Raw genomic sequence first — 8,946 nt, forward strand, 5'->3', positions numbered from 1 at the left:
CTGGTGTGAGTTAGGTGCTCACCAAAGGCTCACGTGCTGAAAGCCTGGCTCCCACCAGCAGACTTAATAACTAATTCAGTCAGTAAGGGTGATTCCTTGACATTTGACAGCAATGTGGGGGAAGTAAGGGTTAGCTGCAAGTAGGTCCCTGGAGGAAGGCTTTGGAGTGTCTTGTCCCTTGTCCCCACCCTCTGCTTCCTGCCACCATGAAGCGAGCATCTTGCTTCTCCATCACTTCCTACCGTGATGCTCTGGCCCACCTTGGCTCAGAAGCAGAGAGCCTGACAACCCCACACAGATGCCTCTTTGTCAGGAACAGCAGGAAACCCATTAAGATGATTTTTGTTAGGTTTTTTGTTTCAGTGATCTGAAGACAAAGAACTGACTAATACACTATGAACCCTTAAATGGGTTGGCTCCTTCATGAAGTTGGAGCCCTCATGGTCCACAGCCCAAAGGACCCATTTCAGAACACAACTGCCGTCAGGACGAAGCCTTCAACAGTATGCATGAGTGCTGTGAGTAGGATTCAAATCCGAACAGGCACAGCTGAGCATTCATTCAGAAACACCAGTGTGTGCTTAGTGTCTGAGAGGTGTTTGTGATCGCTGAGTTAAAATGTGCGGTGGAGACTGAGATAGGCCTGAGGACTCTTCCAGAAGCCCTGTGTGTCCAGGTTAAATGTGGACGAATATCAGTGTGACCTAGGGCTAGATTTCTCCGTAGTCAGAAAGCACAAGCCGTCTAAGAGAAACACTGATTAATTTGGCTTCAACTTTTAATATTTTTGTGTGTATGTGTACAGGTGTGTGCACTCATGTGTATGCAGGTACGTTTATGTAGGTTCGCACAGCACACACGTGTGTACATAGATGTGGGCAACTTAGGGTGTCACTCCTCCAGAGCTGTCTGCCTTGTATTACTGTCGCTATTGTTTTCTGTTTGTTTGTTTGTTCTGTTTTGTTTTTGAGACAGTATCTCACCGTGTAGCCTTGACTGTCCTGGAACTCACTATGTAGACCAGGCTGGACTTAAACTCATAGAGACCCACCTGCTTTGTGCCCCAAGTCCTAGGACGCAAAGGATGTGTCTGTCACTATGCTACGCCTCCAGTTTTAAGACAGACTCTCCCACTGGGACCTGCAGCTCGCTGACTAGGCTAGGGTGACGTGCGCCATGCTCCAGGGACCCATCTCTCTCTGCCTTCCCACAAGTTTACATCACCACACCCTTTCTTCACGTGGATGACAAGCATCAAATTTGGCTTCTTACATTTGCACAGCGGGCATTTCATTGACTGCGCAGTTGCCATCAAATTCAATACTTTGCCCCTAAATATATACTGTTGGAGATGGAGGAGAGATGCTGAAGAATGGGAAACCAGGTGAATTTCAAGCTCGTCACATCTGTATGCAGCATCCCTCAGCTTTCCCTGAACCAGACGGCGTTCCCACTCCCACCCCACCCATCTCCATCGGCTCTTCTTTTTATAACGATAAGCACTCATTTTAGACAAACTACAAAGGCATTTAACCCTTTGGGTGCTTCAAACCTCCCCAGTGAATAGACATACCTGTCCTCCAACTCACCACGGCTTCTAACATAAAGTCCTAGAAAAACGGTTTCAAAATTTATTTTTTATTTATTTTTACTTTTTACTTTTTTTTAAAAAAAAAGATTTATTTATTATGTATACTGTTCTGCCTACATGTACGCTGGCAGACCAGAAGAGGGCACCAGATCACATGAGCCTGTGCACCTGTAGCTGCACAGGCCCGCAAATTCCAGCAGAGGGCGTCAGATCCTCCGGAGGTGGACTGAAAGGCAGTTGTCAGCAGCCTGACTCGGTGTTAGGAGACAGACCTGGGTCCTCTGCAAGAGGAGTATGTACTCTTGACTACTGAGCCATTTTTCCAGAACCCTCCAGAACTCTCTTGCTTGTTAGAAGAGTTCCGGTTAGGTGACTATCCTTCCGCCAGGGGCCTGTCCTGTATCTACTAGCCTCTTTTCTTCTAACTTGTAGAGCACATGGCCTCTGCCCAGTCTCGTTACCATGTTAAATATGTGTTATCTCAGTGTCTGTCTTCCAGACTTCATTTTCTCTACTGGCTTGATATGGATAAGTGAAGCGATTCGATAAAAGGCAATAAGGACTTTAACACTCAGATCCATTCCTTTCAACTAGGCTCAGCCAAACAGCTAAGTCTGCTGGCCTTTGCCCACGGGGACAAGCTGATAACCCTGGAACGCGACTCACTCTTTGTCCAACTTGTGTCTGAATCACGTAGTTCTCTAAGTCAGGGTCAGCCTCTGAGGGCACTGGGACTTCTACAAAGAATAACAGGGAACGCAAAAATAAAAGAGTGTGCATAGCAATGGTGGGTCAGGGTATCCTCCTGGAGGGTAGACCGGGTCTGCTGCAATCGGGACGGACAGCACTGGTGTATGAGCAAGCCTCAAAAATAGAGTTTATGACCAGGATCGATACCTGTCCTGCCGCCAGAGGGCCGCATGGAGACAGCTAGAAAGGAATCTGCAGGCGGAAGCCTAAATTTGTGAGTAAATTAAAACTAGAGCCTCTTTGGGTTCTAGGACCTATCTCCGCAGAAGAGCAAATATTGTCTGATTGCTTGTGTCCAGTGACAAATATTTTTGTCACATTGTGTCTATTTCTTTTATAAGTATGTGCTTGCGTACACAGGTTTTGGAGGTCAGAGGTCAAGGTCAGGCAACCTTCTTTGTTACTTGCCACCTTAATTTTTGTTGCAGGGTTTCCCAGTGAGCACACAGCTTGCCAACTTGTAGAGAGGCTGGCCAACGAGCCCTAGCATTCTCTTGCTTCTGCCTCCTCCGTGCTGGGATTGCTGGCACACTCAGCCATGACTGGGATCTGAACTCAGGTCCTAAGGTTTGAGTAGCAAGCACTTTATTCATCCGACCATCTCCCAATTTGTTAGGTTCCCAACCTCCAAACCCCTAAGTGCCTTTGAAACAGAAGGCTCTGTGACAGACACATTTATACTGGCATTCCTCTGGAACCTGTGAATCCGGTTTCTGCCTGCCAGGAAGAGCTGCTTCCCTTATCTTCTCCTATCTCTGGCTAAAGGGAGGTCTGGCTCCCTATTAGCGCACGGACTTGTAACACCCAACAAAGCACCATGCAGGCTCCCAGGCGGTTCTGGCTTGCACACTCCCCTCCCTTTAGCGGCCTGCTCTTTATAACAGGCATGGCGCTCCCCTGTCTTTGTTGCTGTCATTCCTGTCCCTGAGAGGTAGCCATTGTTGTTCCTTTTGGAGACTACAGCTCCCAGCATCCCCCTGGACTGGAAGCCGCACAGGTGCAGGGCATTTCTCCCAGACGCCCCTGTGTTCCCCGTTAAAAACAGGGGTCACCACGAGCTCTCTCTCTCTCTCTCTCTCTCTCTTTGTCTCTCTCTCTCCCTCTATCCTTTCGTCTCTTCACACCCGTCCCTCACCTGTTGTTACCGCCCCCCCATTAAAGTGCACCCACGTGGGACCGCAGCGTGTCTGTGTCTCCTTCCTAACCCCGCACTGCCATGCGTCTCGTATAACGTCTCCACTCTAACCCCACAGACAGACAAGGCCAATACAAAAAAGATAACAGCCATGGCAGCTTTAAACTCCCCAAATGCCTCTGGCTATTCTGTCTACACCCCCAGAGGCCTGTCACACTTTTGTATTTACAGTCAACCTTCTTCCCACCCACAGAGCTGACTAGTTTGGGGGTTGCTGTGTTCCCACACTATCCTGCCGAGAAAAAAATCATCCCGAGTTTAAAATTAGACAGCGAACAGGTCTAGACTATAGTAACCCACAAAGGTATGATATAGACATCCAATGAATTTTCATTAAGATGTACATTAGTATTTAAAATGGAATCCCCAAACACTAACAAGTAGATGTCATGGGAGCAAAATGTATTAATATAAAAAAAAATAGCTGGATGTGGTGGTGATTTTTTTTTTTACTTTTTATTGATTCTTTGTGGATTTTGCATCTTGTGTCCTGATTCTACTCATCTCCCTGTCCCTTTGTATCCGCCCTCTGCTCTTGCAACCTCCCCCTCCCAAAATAAAATAAAATTTAAAACAAAAACAAAACAGAAGCAAACAAACAAATAAAAAAAGAGAAACAAAACAACCAACAAATAAAATCTCAGTATGGATGCTGTAGTGTGGCCAAGCCACACGGTATACCCTTTAGTTCATATATCTTTACGATAAGTGTTCATGGCAATGAGTCATTGGTCTGATTCCAGGCTCTGGCTTCTGCTACACCATTGATGCTGGGCCCTCTCTGGAACTCTTCTTGTCTTGTGTCATGGAGATCCTGCAGCTCCGGAAGAGCAGCGAGCTAGGAGCCACCGGGCCATCTCCCAGCTCCCGGTTACTGTTCTTAAGATCAGTTTTGATTTTTAAATTTTGAAATTAAATTTATTTGTGTGTGTATGGGGGAGTTATATTGCCACAACACGTGTGTGAAGACCAGAGGACAACTCTGTGGAACCAGTCTCTTCTGGCATTATGTGAATTCCAGGGACCAAATGCAGCCGTCTTGCTGGCCCAAGAGCGTATGTAAATACTCCTTCAGACGTGAGTATTTTCTGCTACAGAAGAAATTTAAAGATGAAGTTCCTTTAGTTTTGCTATATGTGCTTATTTTCTATAAAAAAAGTCAAATTCAATGCTTTTGCTTTTAAAATGCTTTAGCTCTTATAATCCTATAGCCCTGAAATTATTTCTGTCTCCCACCATCAGCATGTATGTGAAGAGATATTTAAAATCATATCCTCGAAGACAGGTGTGATGCTATGCACTTGCAAGGCTGGGAGGGAAATCACCAGTTCAAGAGCAGCCTGGGTAACATAATAAGACTTTGTCAAAAACAAACAGCAATCATAAAAACACAAAGAAACGTATGTTCACCGTTATTAACAATTTTATTTTTGCAGTGGTAGGATTGAGGTAACCTTTCAAAAATTCCTTTTTGTATTTTTAAAAAACTAACATATATGCTTTTTAAATTTACTTTTTTTGCAGACACTAGACATCCTCGTCTGGCCTTGAATTCGCTGGGTATTTCTCCCTTGGCTGCAGTCTCCTAAGTGTTAGGATAGCTGACACTCATCACTGGATCTGGCTTATAATTAAATATTTTTAAATGTATTTCTTGCTTCTAGAAAAGTTCAAGTTATATGTTATATTTATATAAATATATTTATATAAATATAACATAATAAACATTTTTATATTAGCTTTAAATTGTTACATTAAAACTTTTTTATCAGGGGAGACTTTTATGGTTTCCCAGTTACTTAAGCAAATCACCTTATGTGAAATACGTACAAACACCAAAATTAGAACTATATCCTTCATGTGTAAGCCATGAATACTGACGTAATAAATAGAAATAAACTCGTTTCTAAAAAAAAGAATCAAGCTCACATAAACTTGACCTAACAGAGAATGTGGGTTTGATGAAGCTAAAGCTGGCTTTCCAAAGAGTCCTGGAACAGACCTCTGTCTGGCTGTGGTCCAGATTCTTTGGAAGTTTAACAGGGATTCTGGCTCAAGTACCACTTAACTCTTCTCCATTCAACCCCCGGTGCATTCTTCATCCTCTGAGAGGCCTGTAGCCACACTCAGCTCCACTCCACGCCATGGCGCCTGGGAAGCTGGCCAGCTCTGGCTCCCTCATCCTCATAAGCGAAGCAAACATCACTGGATTTTGTCACAGAAACAGAGCAAAGCATAAAATGTTCAAGGCATGACTCAGAAATCAGCAGTGCTAGGTGCTTCTCAACTTGACTGGATAGAGAGAGGCCTAGAAGGTTTAGCCGTGCACACCTCTGGGTAAATCTGTGAGGCTGAGTCCAGAGAGCCGTCACGGGAAGACCTGCCCTGAATGATTGTGCCTGGCACCATCCCATGGTTGGTGGCCCTTAATGGAAACCCAGAGGAAGAAGGAGAGGCAGCCAGCGCAGGCCTTGAGCTGCTTCCGGACTGCTCTTCTCGGCCACACCCTCTCTGCCTGGGTGGACAGAAACTTAAAAGTAGGAGCAGAGAAACCCTGTCTCGAAAAACCAAAAAAAAAAAAAAAAAAAAAAAAAAAAGTAGGAGCAGAATCACATCTGTCGCCTCATCCAGTGGTCACTGCCACAAAGCCTAGCCAGCAATGGTGGGTGATGAGTTTTATAAAGCAGTTTATATATTCTCTTTCATATTTCAAAAAAAAATTCTATCAAAGGCAATTAGCCTGGCAAGGGCCAGTATTCCATAAATCTCCCCTGACTTTGATCTCCCTCACCTAGGATATCTTTTGTTTACACGAAGGTCTATTTGCAAAACTTGATATTCTGGAGTGACCTGCCCCTTCTCCCTTTCTTTTCCTTTGCACCAATTATCTTACAACTAGACAGTCTTGAAGGACTGTGAAATCAGAGCCCAGGGAAGGAGGGAAAAGACAGTCATCTTAGAAGAAAAACTAAGGGAACTCCCGGCCCGAGTGCTTGCTTGCTAGCTTCTGGTGCAGCCTTTGTGTAAAGAGAAATTGTCTTGACAGCTGCTTTCGCTATGCTTGCATGTTCCTTTGTGCAGTGCTGACGTGATCCTTCTATGTCCCCAAAAATGCTGAGAGACAAGAGGAAGAGCATGGATTTTGCTGCCTAACCTATTTCCAGAACCAGGTCTGTTTACTAACAGTGACGTGGCTTTGGACAGCTTGCCCAATCTCTCCGAGGCTGCTTTCCCATTTGCAAAAGAGAAATAAACAAATAGAAAAAAAGAACTCTCTTAACATTGAATAGATTTAACAAAATCACCCACAAGTACTTAAACTGGGAGCAGAGCAACTTGTGTCCCTAGATGTCCAGTTAGCAGAACAAATTTCAATGGCCGCTGTCATTGGGTAATACTCCAGGATTTAACAGAAAACTTTGCAACTTGAGGGTCTCAGCCACTGAAACTGTCACAGATCAGAGGTAGGTGATCTGTGTCCGAAGCTGCAGAGCAGTGGTACAGCCTACATCCCAGAAAGCATGAGGTGGGCAAACCCAGCTTGTAGCTGGTTGTGCACAGTTCCAGAAAGCAGCTCTCTCTGCCTGCAGTGGCTGAGCAGGGAACCCTGGCTGAGCACGAAAGGGCCTGTGGTAGTGATGAGACAAAGCACTGAAGAATAGCCTGCACCCTCGCATCCTTGGAGGTGGACGGAGGCATCCCAACCATGCCTGTCTGCACTCCGAACGCTGGACCACAATGAGATTACTGCCACACGGTAGGCTCACAGTCGCTGCTCCTCTGAGGAACAGTGAGCTGTGCTCCGTGGTGAGACTAAAGGAATGTTCTGGAAGACCACTCTGACGTGGGGCAAATACAAAGTGGTTTGCAAGATTACTCAGGGCAGGGCAATGGGACTTTGTCAGGATATGGAGTTTTCAGACTTTCAGTGTGGTGATGGAGAAGGAAAATAGTTATTGAGGTTTACGAGGTCCTCGCCCCCCCCCCCCCCCCGAGGAGTTAGTCTACAGAGCTAGTTCCAGGACAGCCTGAGCTACACAGAGAAACCCTGTCTCAAAAAAACAAAAACAAACCTTTCTCCCTCTCCCCCACCTATATATACACATATATACATTTATTTATATATTAAAACTTACATTTTATTTAAAAACTTGTAAATTAAAAAAATCATGCATCAAAATTAACTAGACCCAAAGTCTTAGTGAACTTCTATACAGTTAGAATAGCCCTTCTGAAGCTGTGGCGCTTGGTGTTAGATTTTATGCTTTCACTACTGAATATATTTTATGTACTGGTACACACACACACAAAACAAATAGAAAACCAACAAACTCTGCCAAATCCATAACAAAGCTAAACCTAGAAAAAAATAGCTTTATATCTTTTTTCATAATTTGAGTGCCCATTGCCTCCATTAGGTCCATCCTAATATTAAATAATAAAATCTAAAAAAACATGTTTGGCTGGCCGTGGTGGCGCATTTCTTTGATCCTCGTGCTCCGGAGGCAAAGGCAATGGATCTCTGTAGTCCATCCTGGTCTACACGGAGCATTCCAGGCCAGCCAAACATGTTTTTTTTGACACCTGATCTCAAAAAAGAAAGGAAGGAAGGAATGAAGGAAGGACAGAAAGAAAGAAAGAGAGAAAGAGAGAGAGAGAGAGAGAGAGAAAGAAAGAAAGAAAGAAGAAAGAAAGAAAGAAAGAAAGAAAAAGTAAGTTAGAGTGAGTTATTTGACCCCAACTTTATCCGAGTATCTTTAAAGACAAATCGAATCCTTAGTATGGGACCTGAGTGGTCATGGTACTGGCCTGGGTTACCAAGTGTGCCTGCGGTGCATTCTGGGAACTCTGAACAGTTGATTACTGGGAGTCAGGGAAAACTCTCGACTGAGGTGACAGTAGCCAAGGTGCCAGAAGAACTATGCCCACCATCCCTCCAGGAAGTAAACCGTTGAATGTCGATTGGACCGTGGGCTGCACTGCTAGGTGAATATCAGAACATGAGGCTGGTGGGATTCCCTTCCAGGCTATCTGCAACGGCAGGAAGCCCAGAAAGAAAACACTGGAAACACGTGAATGTGCTGAGGGACGCTGCCATACACACAGCAGGGTTGGGGGGGTGGGGGCTGGGGGCTGGGGGTGGGGAGTGGGGTTGAGGGTGGGAGGTGGGGGAGGTGGAGGGCGTGGCTTCTACGCACAGCATCTGGAAGGCTTAGCAGAATTCCTAAGTTACACATTCAGGAAGAAAAAAATTTGATTATAAATTGTGATACAACAATCTTTTGGAATGAGCCTGGGACAACGTGCTGAGAGGACCTTGACCTAGTTTTGACCCGGGAGAAGCCAGGTTTCTGCGGGATCGATCTTCCCAGAAAGCGTTTGGAGAGAAATGTTAATGGAAAAACCCGTG

This window comes from Microtus oregoni, unplaced genomic scaffold (genome assembly GCF_018167655.1).
Source record: "Microtus oregoni isolate MIOR12 unplaced genomic scaffold, Mior012 000054F_ref0000373, whole genome shotgun sequence".
Lineage (NCBI taxonomy): Eukaryota > Metazoa > Chordata > Mammalia > Rodentia > Cricetidae > Microtus > Microtus oregoni.